The sequence below is a fragment of the Falco biarmicus genome, chromosome 11 (assembly GCF_023638135.1).
Source record: "Falco biarmicus isolate bFalBia1 chromosome 11, bFalBia1.pri, whole genome shotgun sequence".
NCBI lineage: Eukaryota > Metazoa > Chordata > Aves > Falconiformes > Falconidae > Falco > Falco biarmicus.
The window spans coordinates 12082629-12097499 of NC_079298.1; the positions used below are offsets into that span (position 1 = coordinate 12082629).

The 14871-nt window shown below is 44.0% G+C and overlaps 1 protein-coding gene across 1 annotated transcript in view; it reads left to right on the plus strand.

The window, feature by feature from the left end:
• TRABD2B (TraB domain containing 2B) overlaps nt 1-14871 on the plus strand; it is a 296100-nt gene that overhangs the window by 217729 nt on the left and 63500 nt on the right. The gene's annotated exons all lie outside the window — the stretch shown is intronic.

Consider the following 14871-nt stretch of genomic DNA (forward strand, 5'->3'; position numbering starts at 1 on the left):
CTCCTCTTGGTGCTCTAATAAGGGAAAGGCTGGAGCATGTGTGCTCAGCTGCTCTTAGACATCCGAAAATCCATACTGGAGTGACCTGCCAAAACTAGGTTTCTTGAGTTATGCTGCTCCTGATGATGCTTCTTATGAAGGCTGGTCACTGGAGCTGTGGATGGTCACGGCTTAGTCTCGCCAGCCCAGGAGAGCAGCAGCATGCGGAGAACCAGGGTCTGTGTCACTGGTGAGCATCTAGGCTCATCGTCTGAGAGTTCTAGCCGGTGTCCCCTGTCTGCAAAAGTCTCTCTGAGCATCGGTTGCGTTCCTGCCTGCCTTGTTTCAGAAGGCAGATCTGTTCAGATGGCTCTATGTCTTCATAATTCACCATGCTGACAGTCTGTCTTGTGCGTGTGGATTTTATTGGCAGCGTTTTGAGAAGAACTTCCAAACCGTGGATGAAAATGTTGACTAGTGTTGGGCTCGTTACCAATCCCTATAAATTTTTTGCTAGAAAAAGCTCCCATCACATATGATTCTCCATTTTCACAGCTGCTTTCTGAAATCTTTCAGTGTCGCCAGTTTTCAAACTGTTTGAGGTGTTTTCTATTAATGTTACATAGTTCTAGTTCTATAAGCAGAAACTTCATCTCCTTTGACTTACTACTGTAAATTGATGCAGTTTTACCAACTAATGCTGAATAATCTCAGAAAGGAAAGGAATGTATATTATTTTTTAATTAAACAGTATGACTGTTTAATGTCATATTGGCTACCATGGGTGATCTTATTTCTTTCCTAAGGATCTTCTCTGCTCAGTGATTACTCTGTCCCATATCCCTGTTTGTCTTATTTATTCCAGACTAGTTCATTCAACACAAGTCAACTAAACTGATATAAAAGCTGACTTAAATTTGAGTTTGTTTCTTAGCTCCCCTGTATCCTGAGCACAGTTTGGCTTTCCCGAACTCTGTAATGCTGAAGGTGGCATGGCGGGGGGGGGGCGGGGGAGAGGATTTGCAATATCAAGTACTTTAACAGCAGAAGAAAACTGAAACTTAAATGCATTTCTTTTTCTTAGGTCCGAATTTAATCTGAATTTCTGAGTCTGTGCCTAATTTATTGCAGAATCTCTTACTACTTCAATTAAATATTGCGTGTTAAGCAAAACTACTTAAGTGAGAGAACATATGCCTTCAGAATACATCCATGTTTCCTGGGCTAAACATGATTTCCTTTTTGTCTTCCATTGGGTAATCATTTTGGTTTTTCCTCTCTCTAAATCTAGTTAATGAACCAACTTTCTTTAATCCCACGTGAAATTTACTGTATATCCCATCAATAGCATTATTCATAAATCTTGTGTTCCCCATAGCTAATAAGAAACAACAGTACAGATACCGTCCATCATCTCCGCTATGGGTTGGAGCTCTCGCTAGAGCAATGGAAAGAGGACGAATTACTCCATCTCAGCATCTCCAAACGGAGTTCTGTATAAATGAGGCTGAGGTTAGAAATGCAGAAAGGCAAACTTCATTCTTCATCTGAAACATGCATGAAAGTAAATTATTTTTAGGTTTCACTAGAGAACAGACTGCTGTTAGTAACAAACAGTATGAACAACATGGGTTGCACCTTCAGGCACTGACTTTTTCTAATTTCTTTTGTTAAGTTGGACAATTTTCATCATCAGATGTGTCCCAGCCTTATTTAGACCTCTGGCCATTTTTCCTCAGTTTACTGCTTGCACTGTTTTGGCACTGTTACGGTGGTTTTTTCTTTGTGGGAAAGCATCTTCCCCATGTCACCCTTCCTCAAAATAACCTTTGCAGCTTTGTGGAAAAGGTGCACTCCATCTCCGCAACTCTGCAGCGCACATAGCATGGACGGGAGCACAGTGCCGTATTTATGAAGGGTTCAGACACTCGATCCGTGAGCATCTTCTGACTGACACCAAAAAAGAGGTAGAAGATGTAATTTTAAAGTTTTCCTCTAAGCAGAGAGGACAGGCAGGGAATATGTTTGCTACAAACGGGATGATGCTGAAGAGAATGAAGTTTTAGCTCAGAAGCTAAAGTGCTCAGAGTATCACGAGCCCAGTGTTAACAGAAGAAACCAAGAATGTAGACTGGCCAGGAATGAAGACAAGACTGGATGCTCTTTCAGCGTTGGTCGGCTCAGGGGTAAAAACAGATGTCTTTGGGAGAAGCTCTAGGCAAAACCATGTGGATGTCATCTAATTATGAAAAATATTGTACGAAGCTGTGTCTTTTGGTAAAAGAAATGGATTTGCTAATCTGGGGGGCCTCTTCCACCTGAAGTACAGCCCATTTTTGACAGGTTTCCCTGCTCAGATAGAAATATCTGTATAGTGTTCGCTAATCATCAGCTGAAGCTTTTCCAGCTCTTCTCCAGTCTCCTCTGCCTGCCTTTGATGCCTGTGTATCTCAGAAATAACAGGAAAGAGGAGTTGCTTGTCTCTTTCATTAGTGACATTTCAGCAAAGGGAAATATCTGAAAAATAGTTGTTAAAATTCAGAGGCACAGTCTTCACACTGTTTGACCTTTTCTATAAACTCTGTGTGTGTACATACATGTATATAAAATATATATGTCCATGTCTATGTCTGTACCCATATTTAAATTGTTTAAGATATATACATGCAAAAACAGTTGCAGAATATGCATTTTTGCCACATTCATATATTTTGACCTTGTCAATTCTCACACACATGCACCAAAAAATAAAAAACCTCCACAAGAAAAGAGTTCTTATTTCCCGCTTCCTGCTCCTTTGGAAATTTGTTCCTTTTCAAAAGCATTTGAAATGCTTTGCTGCTTTCCTCTCAAATGGAAAGCAGTAACAAAGTCTTTCCACAGAACAGCAAAATGGAGCCCTAAATTTTTCAGGGTTTGAAGTTCCTAATGTAGTGTCCCATTTTTAATGTGTTGGGGTTTTTTATTCCATAGTGTCTTTAAATTGTCCCCATCAGTTACAGATTTAAGATGCTCGTTATTTTTAGTTCTTGATGCACAATGTCAGTATTAGGTAACTTATGTTTTCCCTTTTATTCTAGAGAGAATTCCTGAAAGTAACCAAGTTCAGTCCCAGTGCTACTCAAACAACATAATTATGCTAAAAGTAGAAGTAGTTCTCTTGCCTAAAAATCTTGGTTCAATGCAGTGAAATCTACTTAGTAACTTGGGTCAAGAGGCACAAAGAACTAGTGGAAAATGTATCCATTCTCCAGTGTTTTCTGTATCTCAGAAAATCCAAAGATTTGTTGTGATGTAGTCAAAGTGAGGCGCCTTGGTTTTTATTATTTTTCAAAAGAAAAATTCTGAATATATTACAAGAAGAATATAGAATCCCAAGAACAAAATATTTCATGTAACAGTTGGCTGATCCAAAATAATTTTGCAAATGCATTTTAAAACATTTGTCCTGGACAAACCAAACCCATTTTGTGTTTTGTTGTGTTTGGTTGTTTGTTTTTTTTTTTTTTGATTGGTTTACTGAAACAGTTTGTGAACTGGAAAAAGAAGACTCAGTTCCTATGCACGTCTATCTAGATAATCCACACACAGTATATTTCCTCATAAAAGAAGCAACTGAGGTATGGCAAATGATTTTCCTTTTTTGTCGTTCCTCCTTATTATCCTTACTGGTCGACATGAAGCCTGATCTAGTTCCGGGCTCCAGTGAACCTGGTGCCACGCTGTGGCGAGGCAGTCGTGGATCCTGCGCTAATATGGCTTTGAAAGACTTAACCCAGAGCCTGCCAGATCTTGTAATTCATTTTAGCAAACTAATTGTTGCTCATTCTGTGCTCGCAAGGAAAAGCATTTAAGATAGACATATAATCATACATATTTCTTGACCTAGAGGCTACAGGAATGAGGCCTTAATGCTGTTTACCACCTTGGGGGATGTTAAAATGATGGGACTGGAAGGACTGTTTAGCTTATAGCGATCTAATTATACCCAGAGGAGGGAGTACCACAGCATTCAAAACCAGCTGGTAGGGGAAATCTCCTGAGGCTGCAAATTACTTTTTTTTTTTTTTTTTTTTTTCCCCCCAGTAAAGAATAAGCATCTTTCATTAGCCGAGCAGCTAAACTGACAGTTTTAACCACAGTTCATAGCCACTGAAAGCGGGGAGTTTCATATTGGGTGAGTGCATTCAGCTGCTTCCATATCTCAAGAAGAAAAGTCCTTGATTCCTGCACACACCCCGCTGCCAGCAGCACCACAGGTACAGAATTACTCTCTCAACAGAAGCAGAAGGAGGTTGTGCTGGATCTGCACTGTCGCGACGGAGGGAAGTCTGCTGATCACTCATATTGAGTGACTGTGTCTTCCCTCCGTCGCAACACTGCACCATGGTGCAAATGTTAAATTACAGATCTTGTTAACATGGTGCGTCTTAAAATACCTGTTCACTGTTCTTCCCCACAAGCCCTTCTTGTTTGTTGCTTCTCAAATCAGACTGTGGCAGCTGGGTGGAAAGTCTGAATGAAAGGTGTGAGCTTGCCATAGCTGTCTGCTTGGCGTTAGGTCGGATCAGAGGTGCCCAAGACACTGGATATTGTGCTTTAATGAAAATAAGAAATATTGTTGCTTTCTGGGGGCAAGTAAGAGAGGAGAAATAATGATTTATCTCCTCTAACATGTTAAAGTATTTCCAGTTTGCTTCTAAACTTCATTTGTAAATCTAAGTAACCAAGCTTAGATTTAGCTTTGTTTTCAGATGCTTCCCAGGCTTTCCTTCTGACAACCGGTGCATTTTATCGCGTGTGTTTGCACATGTGCATAGATATAGATAGAGATTAAATGTCACCAATACCTAGTTGCCCAGGTCAAGGCCTGCTTAACAAAATGACTGTTCAATCTGGGAATGCTTTCTTTAGGATAGGGTTTCTGCCTGTTTTCAAGGTAAGACAGAACAGTCAAATATTTATGAATGTTACAACATTCCAGATTTCCTTTTCAAGGCTACTTGAGGCCACTTGAAGAAGTAAATCTGTCGTGGTGATGGAGACAAGCTTCATTTGCACGCTTCCTTTCATCTCTCTCCAAACAAACGGTTCATTCACACTTCCTAGGTCAATGGTAGCAACCGTGCTTAGTTTGTGTTGAATGAGCAGGACTGATTGTGGCCATTTACACAATGCTGGTCTATTACTGAGCAAAGGATTTGTACGGTCCAGGCACGTGTTCTTTTAGTTCTTCTTTTTGTGCATTTGATATATTCCAGTGGACCAGTAATCATAAAGACCCTATGTTTACCCTGGAATCGGGCAGAATGGACAGCTATCTTCCTTGCACAACTGTTCTTCTGCAGATGTTTCTCAGTTAGAAATTATTCAGGGACTTTTCCCTAAGGCAGTCACAAGCTACTGCAAGGACTAATGAATTCTGGTTGCTCTGTGCAAGGCCAGGTTTGGATCTGTGACTTTGAGCTGAAGGATGACCTTTTTAGTGTCTCTCCCACCTCTATGCCTTTCATCCTTAGATCGGCGCTTTCACTATTCTTTAATGAAGTGACAACTCCACCTATTTAATAGTCATTTTTCTCCTGACCTCCCACAGTGGCTGTCAAGCTCAGTTTGACTTTGCTGCAGATGGGGCTCTGTGCCTAGAAATCTCTTCCTAGCCCTAAAAATTAAGTCCCTCAGCTGCTGCTAAGGAAACTTGGCTGGATGGTGGGAAACTCTATCATAACAGGTCTGGAAGGAAACCTTCCTCCCAGCTGCAGAGAGGGAGCAGGCTGGTCTGTACCTTAGGTTCCAGAGCCCCATCCCACATCTCTCACTGCCCAGGAGGATGCTCGTCCCTCTCCCAGCTGAGGCCAGCTGGCAAGACCAGCCTCATGCTGCTGTCCTCCTGATGGCATGATGCAAGGGTCCGTGTGCTGACATAAAACAAGGTGCCTCTGCCCTCACCCGGTCCCATGCCAGGTTTTTGTGTTCTGGCCGCTCGTTTGTTGCTGTTCCTGACCGATCCTGTCCAGCCACCCACCCGTGGAGAGTTTATAACAGGCCTAGGTAGAGGCACATGTGGGTTTGCCCTGCTGAATGCAATGCCAGAGCTTCTGTGGGCAGGGGCTTTGTTTTAATCCTTCCTGATAAGCAGCCATCGGTGTCCCACACAGTTATGCTCAGGGGTTCCCTGTTAGCTTTTCTCAGGGAGGCTGCTCCCTCCTTGGGGAGCGCAGGGGACAGTGGTTGCAGTTTTCCATCTCCAGGGCTCCCCTGGAAGGCACCTGCTGTGTCAGGCTGGGGAGCAGGGTCGTGGCCAGGTTGGAAGTTACGGTGTGACTTGAGAGCAAGCCGTGCTTTCTGGGAAAATCCTTGGTGTAGAGGTTGCAGTTGAAGCCATGAGGAAGACTCCCATGGATGTCAATCGTGTGAGCCCCACATACAACAACATTCCTTGGGGAGAAGGTGGCCAGCGGTGTCCCCCATCAGCTTTAACGAGAAGTGAGCCGATTAATGGTGGAGGGGGGGGATGGCTATGCAAGGTCACCTCCTGGCCTGCCCTCTGTGTGCTGGCGTGGATGAAAGCACTTGAGTCACCTCTCCCTGGAGGTGCCTGATGGATGTTACAGCCAGGTCTTGGCACTAAGGAGCGATCTGGGCCCCGCTGCCCAGCCTGCAGCCCAGCCGAGGCACGGGGTAATGGCTTAGCCAAATGTGCGCTCGAGCACGCTGTAGCTGCTTAGCTTCTCCTGTGTGAAAGAACTTCCTTCCCTTCAGGGTATTCCCTTGATTTTTAAAAAGTCAAGCAAATATTTAAGAGTGGATTAGAGTCTAGCTCAACATATCCATCATTCACCATCAATTATCCAGGTCATTAATACGATTACGCTCAGCTCGGGACTTCTCTGTGTCTGAATGTACCAAGAGCTGGGAGGAACTAAAGGTGGAAATTTATAGCAAGAACCTTTCCCTCCCCCTCCTTATTTAATGGCACACAGGCTTTGACCTAAAGTGTAATTTTCTGCAACATTTAAGGCAGATAAAGTGTCTTTAGCAGCCAAAGGAAAGCTCAAAGGTAACATTATCTAACTAGCAAACAGATGGAGGATTTAACATTCTTGGTAGCTGAAACTTTGGACTCTGGCCAAACCATGTTAATGGATTTTTTAGCAGTTGTTCTTCTCCTATGAAAGTGTAGGATGCAGATTTAAAAAAAAAAAAAAAAGGGAAAAAAACCAAAAAAACCCAAAACCACAAAGAAACACCAGCCAAAAAAAAAAAAAAAAAGAAAAAGAAGAAGAAGAAACAAACAAGGGAAACATCTAGCAATGCTGACAGGAGCAAGGAATGATACTAGCTTGATTATGAGCGGGGGGGGGGGGGGTGGGGAGCAGAATAAAAGCTTGTGTTTCAAAAAGTGGGGCACGGCATGTAGGATTCAATTAAAGAAATAAGATAGTTCACCTGAGAAGCCCCACATCTTTGACTTAATGGAGAGATAAGCCTGTTGAATAGTAAGAGGGATTGTTGTTCAGCGTGAACTTTGCCTTCCTGTGAAAACCGCAGAGAAAGATGCCCTTTGAAGAGCTCTTTATTCCAACTGATTGGCAGGAAACAAGGCAAAGTCTAAACTCCCTGCTCCATAGACACGTCCAGCTCCTTGTACGCTCGCAGCAAGCCCTGGTGCTCCCTTACGGTCCCCAGTACTGTGCTGTGTGCCAGAGGGCTTTCCAGATTACCACAGCCATAAGCTTTCTTGCTCCATAGCATAATCGCTCTGGGTTTCAAACGTTTGAACAGGACAGGTTTGTCCTTGAAAAAGCTGCATAATAGAGACCACAGGGCTCAGGAGACAAGAACGTGCTTTCCAGGATTTATCAGTGAAAACACTGTAGTGTATAGAAGGTAGCTGGGAAGGGGTGGGGGTGAGCCCTGGGAAATCCTGATAGTCTGCCATAATTTGCATCCACCAAATCCTACCATTTACTGTCAGTGCATCTTCAAAACATATGAAGACAGTGAATTTTTCATAAAAAGTCTGTATTTCATGATAATAGCTTTTATCTCAACACTTGTTGGGTGCGTTTTGTTGTTATGCTCTATTAAAAATTTCTCTCTAGCAGGGAGCTGGGAAGTATCATGTGGCTGAAGTGATCAGTGATCAATAGCAGTAAAGATGCTAATTCAGAGGGTTGGGTTGAACTGCCAGGCACCACCTTCGTTTTACAAAGAAAAGAGGCTGATGCTGGAAGGTTGGGAGGCATTTGCTTTGACTGGCCTTGCTTTTTTCCAAGCAGACGTTTGGGAGCAAATGGATGACATTAACACTCTACGCTGATTACAAAACACTGAATAAATCATACAGAGGTCTAATTCCACCAGATCTCATTACCACTGGATTGAACTTTTCACTAACTTGCTTGTCTCGAGTGATCTGAGTCAGCACATCAGCTCTGAGCATCCAGGATTTGGGAATGCTGGAAGCAGATCTGGTTCCAAACGCTGGCGCTCAAGAGCATTCTTACAAGTCATTTTCCAGCAGGCAAAACCTAAAATATTACAAAGAGATTGTCAAAGGCCAGCAGAAACTCCAGCTGAGAGCTCGGAGCTGCTCCAATGCCAGAGCATCCATCTTTCAAAAGTTTAATGAGATGAGTTTCCATCAGGCACTTTCACAACCAGGCCACCAGCAGTGGCCTCGGACATGGTGTCTTGCTCCCCATGGCACGTGGACAGCAGGAGCTGTGGCTCAGACCTCAGTGAGAAAGCAGGATGGTGAAAATTTGTGAGAGTTAATTAAATGAGACACGATTTAGCCTGGCAGGGATTCGTGCCAGATATAGTACATCCCGGGAAACCATTTCAGGCTTTGCCATAAAGTGCTTGTGGAGAGAGCAGGGTGTCTTGCCAGACTTCGTTTCAGATATAGTACTGCAGCTTTTCCTTTTCTTTCTTGGAATTGGTATGGTCATAAATTATCTGCTCAGCACAAGGTTAAACACAGGGCAGCGAGAGCTGTGAAGTCTCACAGATGAAAGGCCCCAGCACAAGCGGGGAAGTGGTCGTACGTAACGTTACCAGGCTGTGCTTCATCTGAGCGGCCAAAGCATCCTTGGAGAGCTCAAGGCATGACCCGGGTGATCTATGTTCATATTCCTGCCCTGCCACTGCCCACCTGTTGGACTTGTGACACGTTTTTAGCTGCTTTATGGAGTCCCATTGGCAAATAAGGATGGTACAGTTCCCTCCTCTGCTGTAAAATACATTGATGCCACACTGGTGTTTGGAGACACCGTTGAGGAGGGTGGCAGGGAGCAGAGCAGTAAGGCTGTGCTCTATGGAGACCTCCCCATCAGCAAGTCATGGCTCTAACCTGGAGGCTGCAAGGTCTTGGGCAGTCACCCCAGCAATGGCTGGCAGGTGAAACACCAGTTCATTTCTTCATGCAGACCCAGCCTCATGTCCTGACTGAAGAAGTGTTTGAAGTAGCATCCATCCATCAAGCAGAGGTGAAAGAACAAGCCATGATTAGGAGTCCATGACACACCAGCACACCTGCTGTATCAGCCTTCTGTTACTGCAGAAGGAAAACCATTCCACGACGGCTTTATCATTGTCTAAAAACAGCAGCAGGATGGGAGGAGCAGAGGATGTTCCCTCAGAGCTCAGGGGGTACAGACCATCCTTGCTCCAAACCTGGCTTCTGGGTCGGTGCCTTTAGTCTGGAAGTGGGAAGCGATGGCGTGTGCAGTTTAGGTCCATTTTCAATGGCTTGTTGGGTCTGTGACGTAGGGAGGATTCACATAAGCAATTCCTTGGCTCAGAGCTTGAAGGCACAAAGAGATCTGGCTGATCCTGAGGGCTGTTTCCATTGTGGTAGGCAGTAACTGAGCTTTCCAGAGAAATAACGTTTATATAGCGGAGACTTTTCGATGCTATTCAAGTTTGGGGCAGTTAGAGACGTATTGCACTTGTGTAATCTGGATGTTGTTTCTGTGCAGAACTGTATTTACCGCATTCCTCAGCTACCTCCAGCCTTCGGAGATCACTCTGCATCCTGCCTTTCTCTGTTAGAGAGTCATAGTTACTTTATTTTTTAGTTCACCTGTTTCTATATATACATGTAGTACAATTTAATTAAAGCTAGAGCTAAGGAGAGACTCTTCCAGAAAAAGAAATTAAATACTGAGTACTTGATTACTTCTGAGCTGTATTTCAGAGGGGGCAGTGAGCAGGTGTCAGGAAAAGACAGATGAGTTCTGAGAATAAAAAAATAAAGAGAATCGGTCTGGAAGAGCAGTAGCCCCCAGGTGTGTTCACTGATTCATTGGAAATTAAAAGCAAGTATAACAGTTTGGGGGAAAAGTTCTGTGACACCAGGTCTGCCTCTGTGTACAGGCACTTAGGGTGTTGCTCCCTGGTTCAGGAAGGAGAGGGTTTTGATGTTGTATGGCCAGCCCAGTCCCATCCAGCTCAGATTTTAGTCTCTTGTGGGTAGACACCAGTCGTAAACAGACTGGAAAACTTAGACACTTTTCTTGGAAGGAAGTGTAGGGGTTTTTTGTTGTGTGTTGTGTTGAGTTTGGGGTGGGTTTTTTTTTTTCCCAATGCACCACTGATTTCAAAGCTGTGTGGTTTGGGCAATAGCCCAGAATTCTTGGTTTTCTGTTCTCCTTGTTCATCTAATAAAGCATAAATATCATATTTCCTCCACAGGAAAACATATATATACTTGTGTATCTGTGTGTATAATCTATCTGCATTTGTGTGGATGTGGAGTTGTTAATATTAAGAGTTTTCAGGATCAAGGTATTGGATGCTGGTACAGCGAAACAGTGTTACGGTAAAGCTCAACATTGGAAAGGAAACCGATGCCTGTTGTGGCAATCCCATCCTCACGTCTGTCCTCTGCCGCCCCAGTGCCACGGGCTGGCCAGTGGTCTTTGACGACGTTCATTAGCTGCTGTCGGTTGGCGCAAGCCATGGATGGAATAAAGCCACAGCAGAGAAAGCCAGGTGCTGGGGGAGCTGTTGGCAGCTCAGAAATTCTCTGCCTGGCACATCAGCACCGGCTGGTCCCCACGCGCCCGCCATCAAGGGGCGGTGAGGTCCTCTCTTCTGCAGTGCCTCGGGAGCCTTGGGCAGGGGTTGCAGCGACCAACAGTTCGGTAGCACTTTGCAAAGAGGCTGCTGTGCCCTGACGTCCTGGCCAAATTCTGTCCTGGAAAATTGGATGGGGTGCGTTTCCCCTGCCGTTCCAGACACACAGAGTATTCCTTGCTGCTCGCTGTTGTAGACTGTCAGCTAATCGAGATTAAGGTACGCTGTCTTTTCTTTGATCAGCGAAAGGATTCCCTGAATATATCAACTGTAACGATAATGTTTAGAAGCAATAACGGCAAGGGAGCCTGGTTTGCTGTTGCATACTCGGGATCTTTTGATAAAGAAAATGTGTTGTATTTATTACTTCCTAAAAGATAGTCTCACTTCAGTCTTCATTTGCAAAAAAGCATGCTGCAGAGAGCATATTGCAGTTCCCCGTAATCAGTGAAAAAAACATGGGGCCTGATCTTTCCCGTAAGCATAGCATTTACAGGAAAGCTCTATTTTTCAAGAAAAGCAACAAACACACAACTCATTGAATCTCAGCTGAAAACTGAGCTGAAAGAACTATCTTTCCTTCTTTGACTGTGTTCTGTGCTCGGAGAGGGCTGGAGTTGGGCTTCATCCAAGTGGCAGTCAAGTGATCAGAAAGTGGGACCGGTGAGTGATGGAGCAGAGGGTGCCCGAGCCCGGGCGTAGCGTAACGCACAAGTGCAATGCAAACACTCTCACCGAGCTCTTGCACTTGGAGGTAGACTTCAGATAACGTGTTGACAGCATCAGTCAAAGAAAAATAAAATTGCCAAGGGGTTGTGAAAGGCGCTCTCTGTTGAAATAAACTGGTGTATATAACCTCTGCTTTCTGCGTGCAGTCGCGGTGACATGGGATGGAAGGGATGCATGGTAATACCAAAAGAAAATCCCAGCGACTCTGGTCAGTGCAGTAATGATACTGGAAAATGGCAGCTTAATATTGTTTGGTGCTGTAGGGATTTTACTTCTAAGGTTATAGTTCAAATCCTCCTCTTTCTCGTGAGCAAGTTGCATCTCCTGTTGGTTCAGGTGAGGTGACATGCAGCAGAAGCGCTGGTCAGCTATTGAGATGTGTGAATTTAGGCTACTTAAAACATAAGTATGTTGTAGGTTCCCTGCAAATCTGGAAAAGTGATCATTTGTTGGTTCCAAAGTGGCTGTGTTACTGACCAGTGACAGGGTTTTCTGGAACAGGAATGCTCCGCGTTTCAGTCACTTTAGTACAGCACCAGGAGATATGGTTGGGCTGTGGTTTTAAGAAACAACAGTATAAATATTTTTTTAATTTATTTTTTTTTTAATTGTGTGGCTGCACATTAAACAGACTTCTGTGAGCAGCTCTGCTTATTTCCACGGGACAGCTTTCTCATTAGCTCACACTTGTTAAGTAAGGGTCATAGCATTAGACCCCGATTTCTGTCCTTAAACTGCTTTGAGTTCTTTGGGAGCTGCACATGAAATCATATTGCTGTGTCTAATTTACAGGGTGTTGTTGGTTGAAGGCTCCTCTGCGTTTTGTGCATCAAACGCTGTTCAGGCCAGCTGGCAGTTGGCTCAAGACAACGATACAGCGATAGGGAAGATGGTCAGATGTTGCCAAAACTATCAGATGGCACATCTGCCTGCTCTGTGCCAGGATCAGCACCGTGCTGCCGGTACCCGTCTCTTGGGTAGAGATAGAAACATCTTCCAGTGTGGGTGATGCGGGTCACAGCTCTCTGAAGGCATACGGAGTGGCTTCAGCTGGCATCAGGCTGTTTCCACTATGCTTTGTCTGGTTTGGGTTAGTATCGCTACTAACGGTAGTATGTGCTAGATGCACTGAAAACAAAAGTCTGTGGCAAACCTGAAAATGTTGATTTATTACCTTAAAACATTTTGATGTTCTGATGGGTTCTGTTTGGCTGTTGGCACTGAGAGCAGAGCAAGTGTAAAGCACTGAATGAGAGCTGGTTTTCATAGAGAAAAAGAGCTGTTTTCTACTTTTACGCTGATAATATGAGTTCCCAGTACTGGTTGTCGGAATAGTACTGCTAGAGTGAGAGAAAGAGAGAGACAAGCAGGATCATGTTTCATGGGCCGTAAACTGGGGCACACTAAAATAATCCTCTCAGATATGGTCAACTGAATATGAATCCATGTAATCTTGAACACACTCTGCATGAACTCAGAATTAATCATCAGAAAAAATGAACCCGTGAACACAGAGCTAGATGTCAGGAGGAATATTTTGTTCTCATGGTGAAATATTCAAGATCAACTCGCGGCATTGTCCTACAAAGAGTGTCATAAAACCTAACCCAAAAGATGTCGTCGTGAATTATTTGCTGGGAGCCTGGCTATCCCTTGCTCAGTATATTATGATGCCATGTGGCATTTATTTTTCCAGAGATTAGGAAGTGCAAAGTCCATCATTAAATAAAACTCAGCTGGAAAACAGTGATGTTTTCCCCCCTGGTAGCAGCCTTCAGTCCTCTAAGACTGGTATTTAGTAATCCTTTGAATTAATACTTCAAACAATTTGAAAGGTGAGCTTCGATGCTAATACTGACAGGTCTGTGGGACTGATGTCTCCAAACATGGGAAAAAAAGTAAATAGATGTCCGCTGCTCTGGTGGGGCTCCTGGTCCTGGATGTGAAGTCAGTGATGAGTGTCGTGGCAATGGTGGGAAAGCCAGTGGTCACGGTATTCTGAAGGTCATGCCAAAGTTTGGTCGTCAGTAATTTTATCAATATACATGCATGTAATGGGACAGATATGCCCTGAGGGGAAGGTGGGTTATACCTCTTTTAAAGATGGGGCAGCAGGGGCACAGACCAGTTACTTTGCAAGGAATCCGAGTGAGTGTTTCTTGAAAGAAGCAGTCACAATTCCTCAACCACAAAGAAAGTATTTTCAAATAGAGTTTTGATTCAATTCCACCACCACCCCCCCCAAAAAAAATATTAGGGAAACTTTGCAGTGTTACTGTAGGATTCCCCAGCCCTTGGTTCTTTGTGAGTTCGAATGCCTGGGACCACTGTACAGATCTGACTTATCATCCTCTTTCTGGAGCCCCATGATGTACCTCGGAAAGGAATGAGAGACAGAGGGGAAAATGAGACTTCTTAATGTGCCTGGGGAATTCACGACAGATCTCGAATCTCTCTAGGAATGTTTTTCTTGTTTCACTCCATTGGGAATTGGCTCTGACATAGTAAAAAACATTTTCAGAGCAAGTCCCTTTCATTTTCTTGGCCTCTCTATTGCTCTTGTCACTGACCCAAAGCCTTTTCATTTTTTTTTTTTTTTTTCTTTCTACGTTCTTGAGCTAATTGGGCTCAATGAAAAGTGTTTTGTTTCCTGCAGAAACTTGGCTGTGAGAAAGTGTGGAGGTTGGGAGAAATCTGGGACAGGCCAGTGCCAAAGGGCTTATATAATAGCCCAGAACAGTCAGCCAAAATATAGTGTGAGAGCTTTGTAGGTGGAGTTCGGTGGGATGAAAAGTACTGCGGCGTTTGGACACAAAAATGCCAATAGGACCAGCAGTGAATTTCTTCTTTCAGTCAAGGATGATCTCAGCTTCATCCAGTGGAGGGAGCAGATAATTATTGAAGCAGATAATCATTGGCTTAATTCCTGGAAGAACGCATATTCTCTTAGTGCTTTTAATTATTTACGTGGGCCTCTGTTTAGGCAGGAGGGTCTCATCTCCTGTTCACGTTCTGCTCACCTCTAAATGCATGTGCTCTGGAGCTCTGTCGTCTTCAAAGCAACTGAAAGTGAGGATC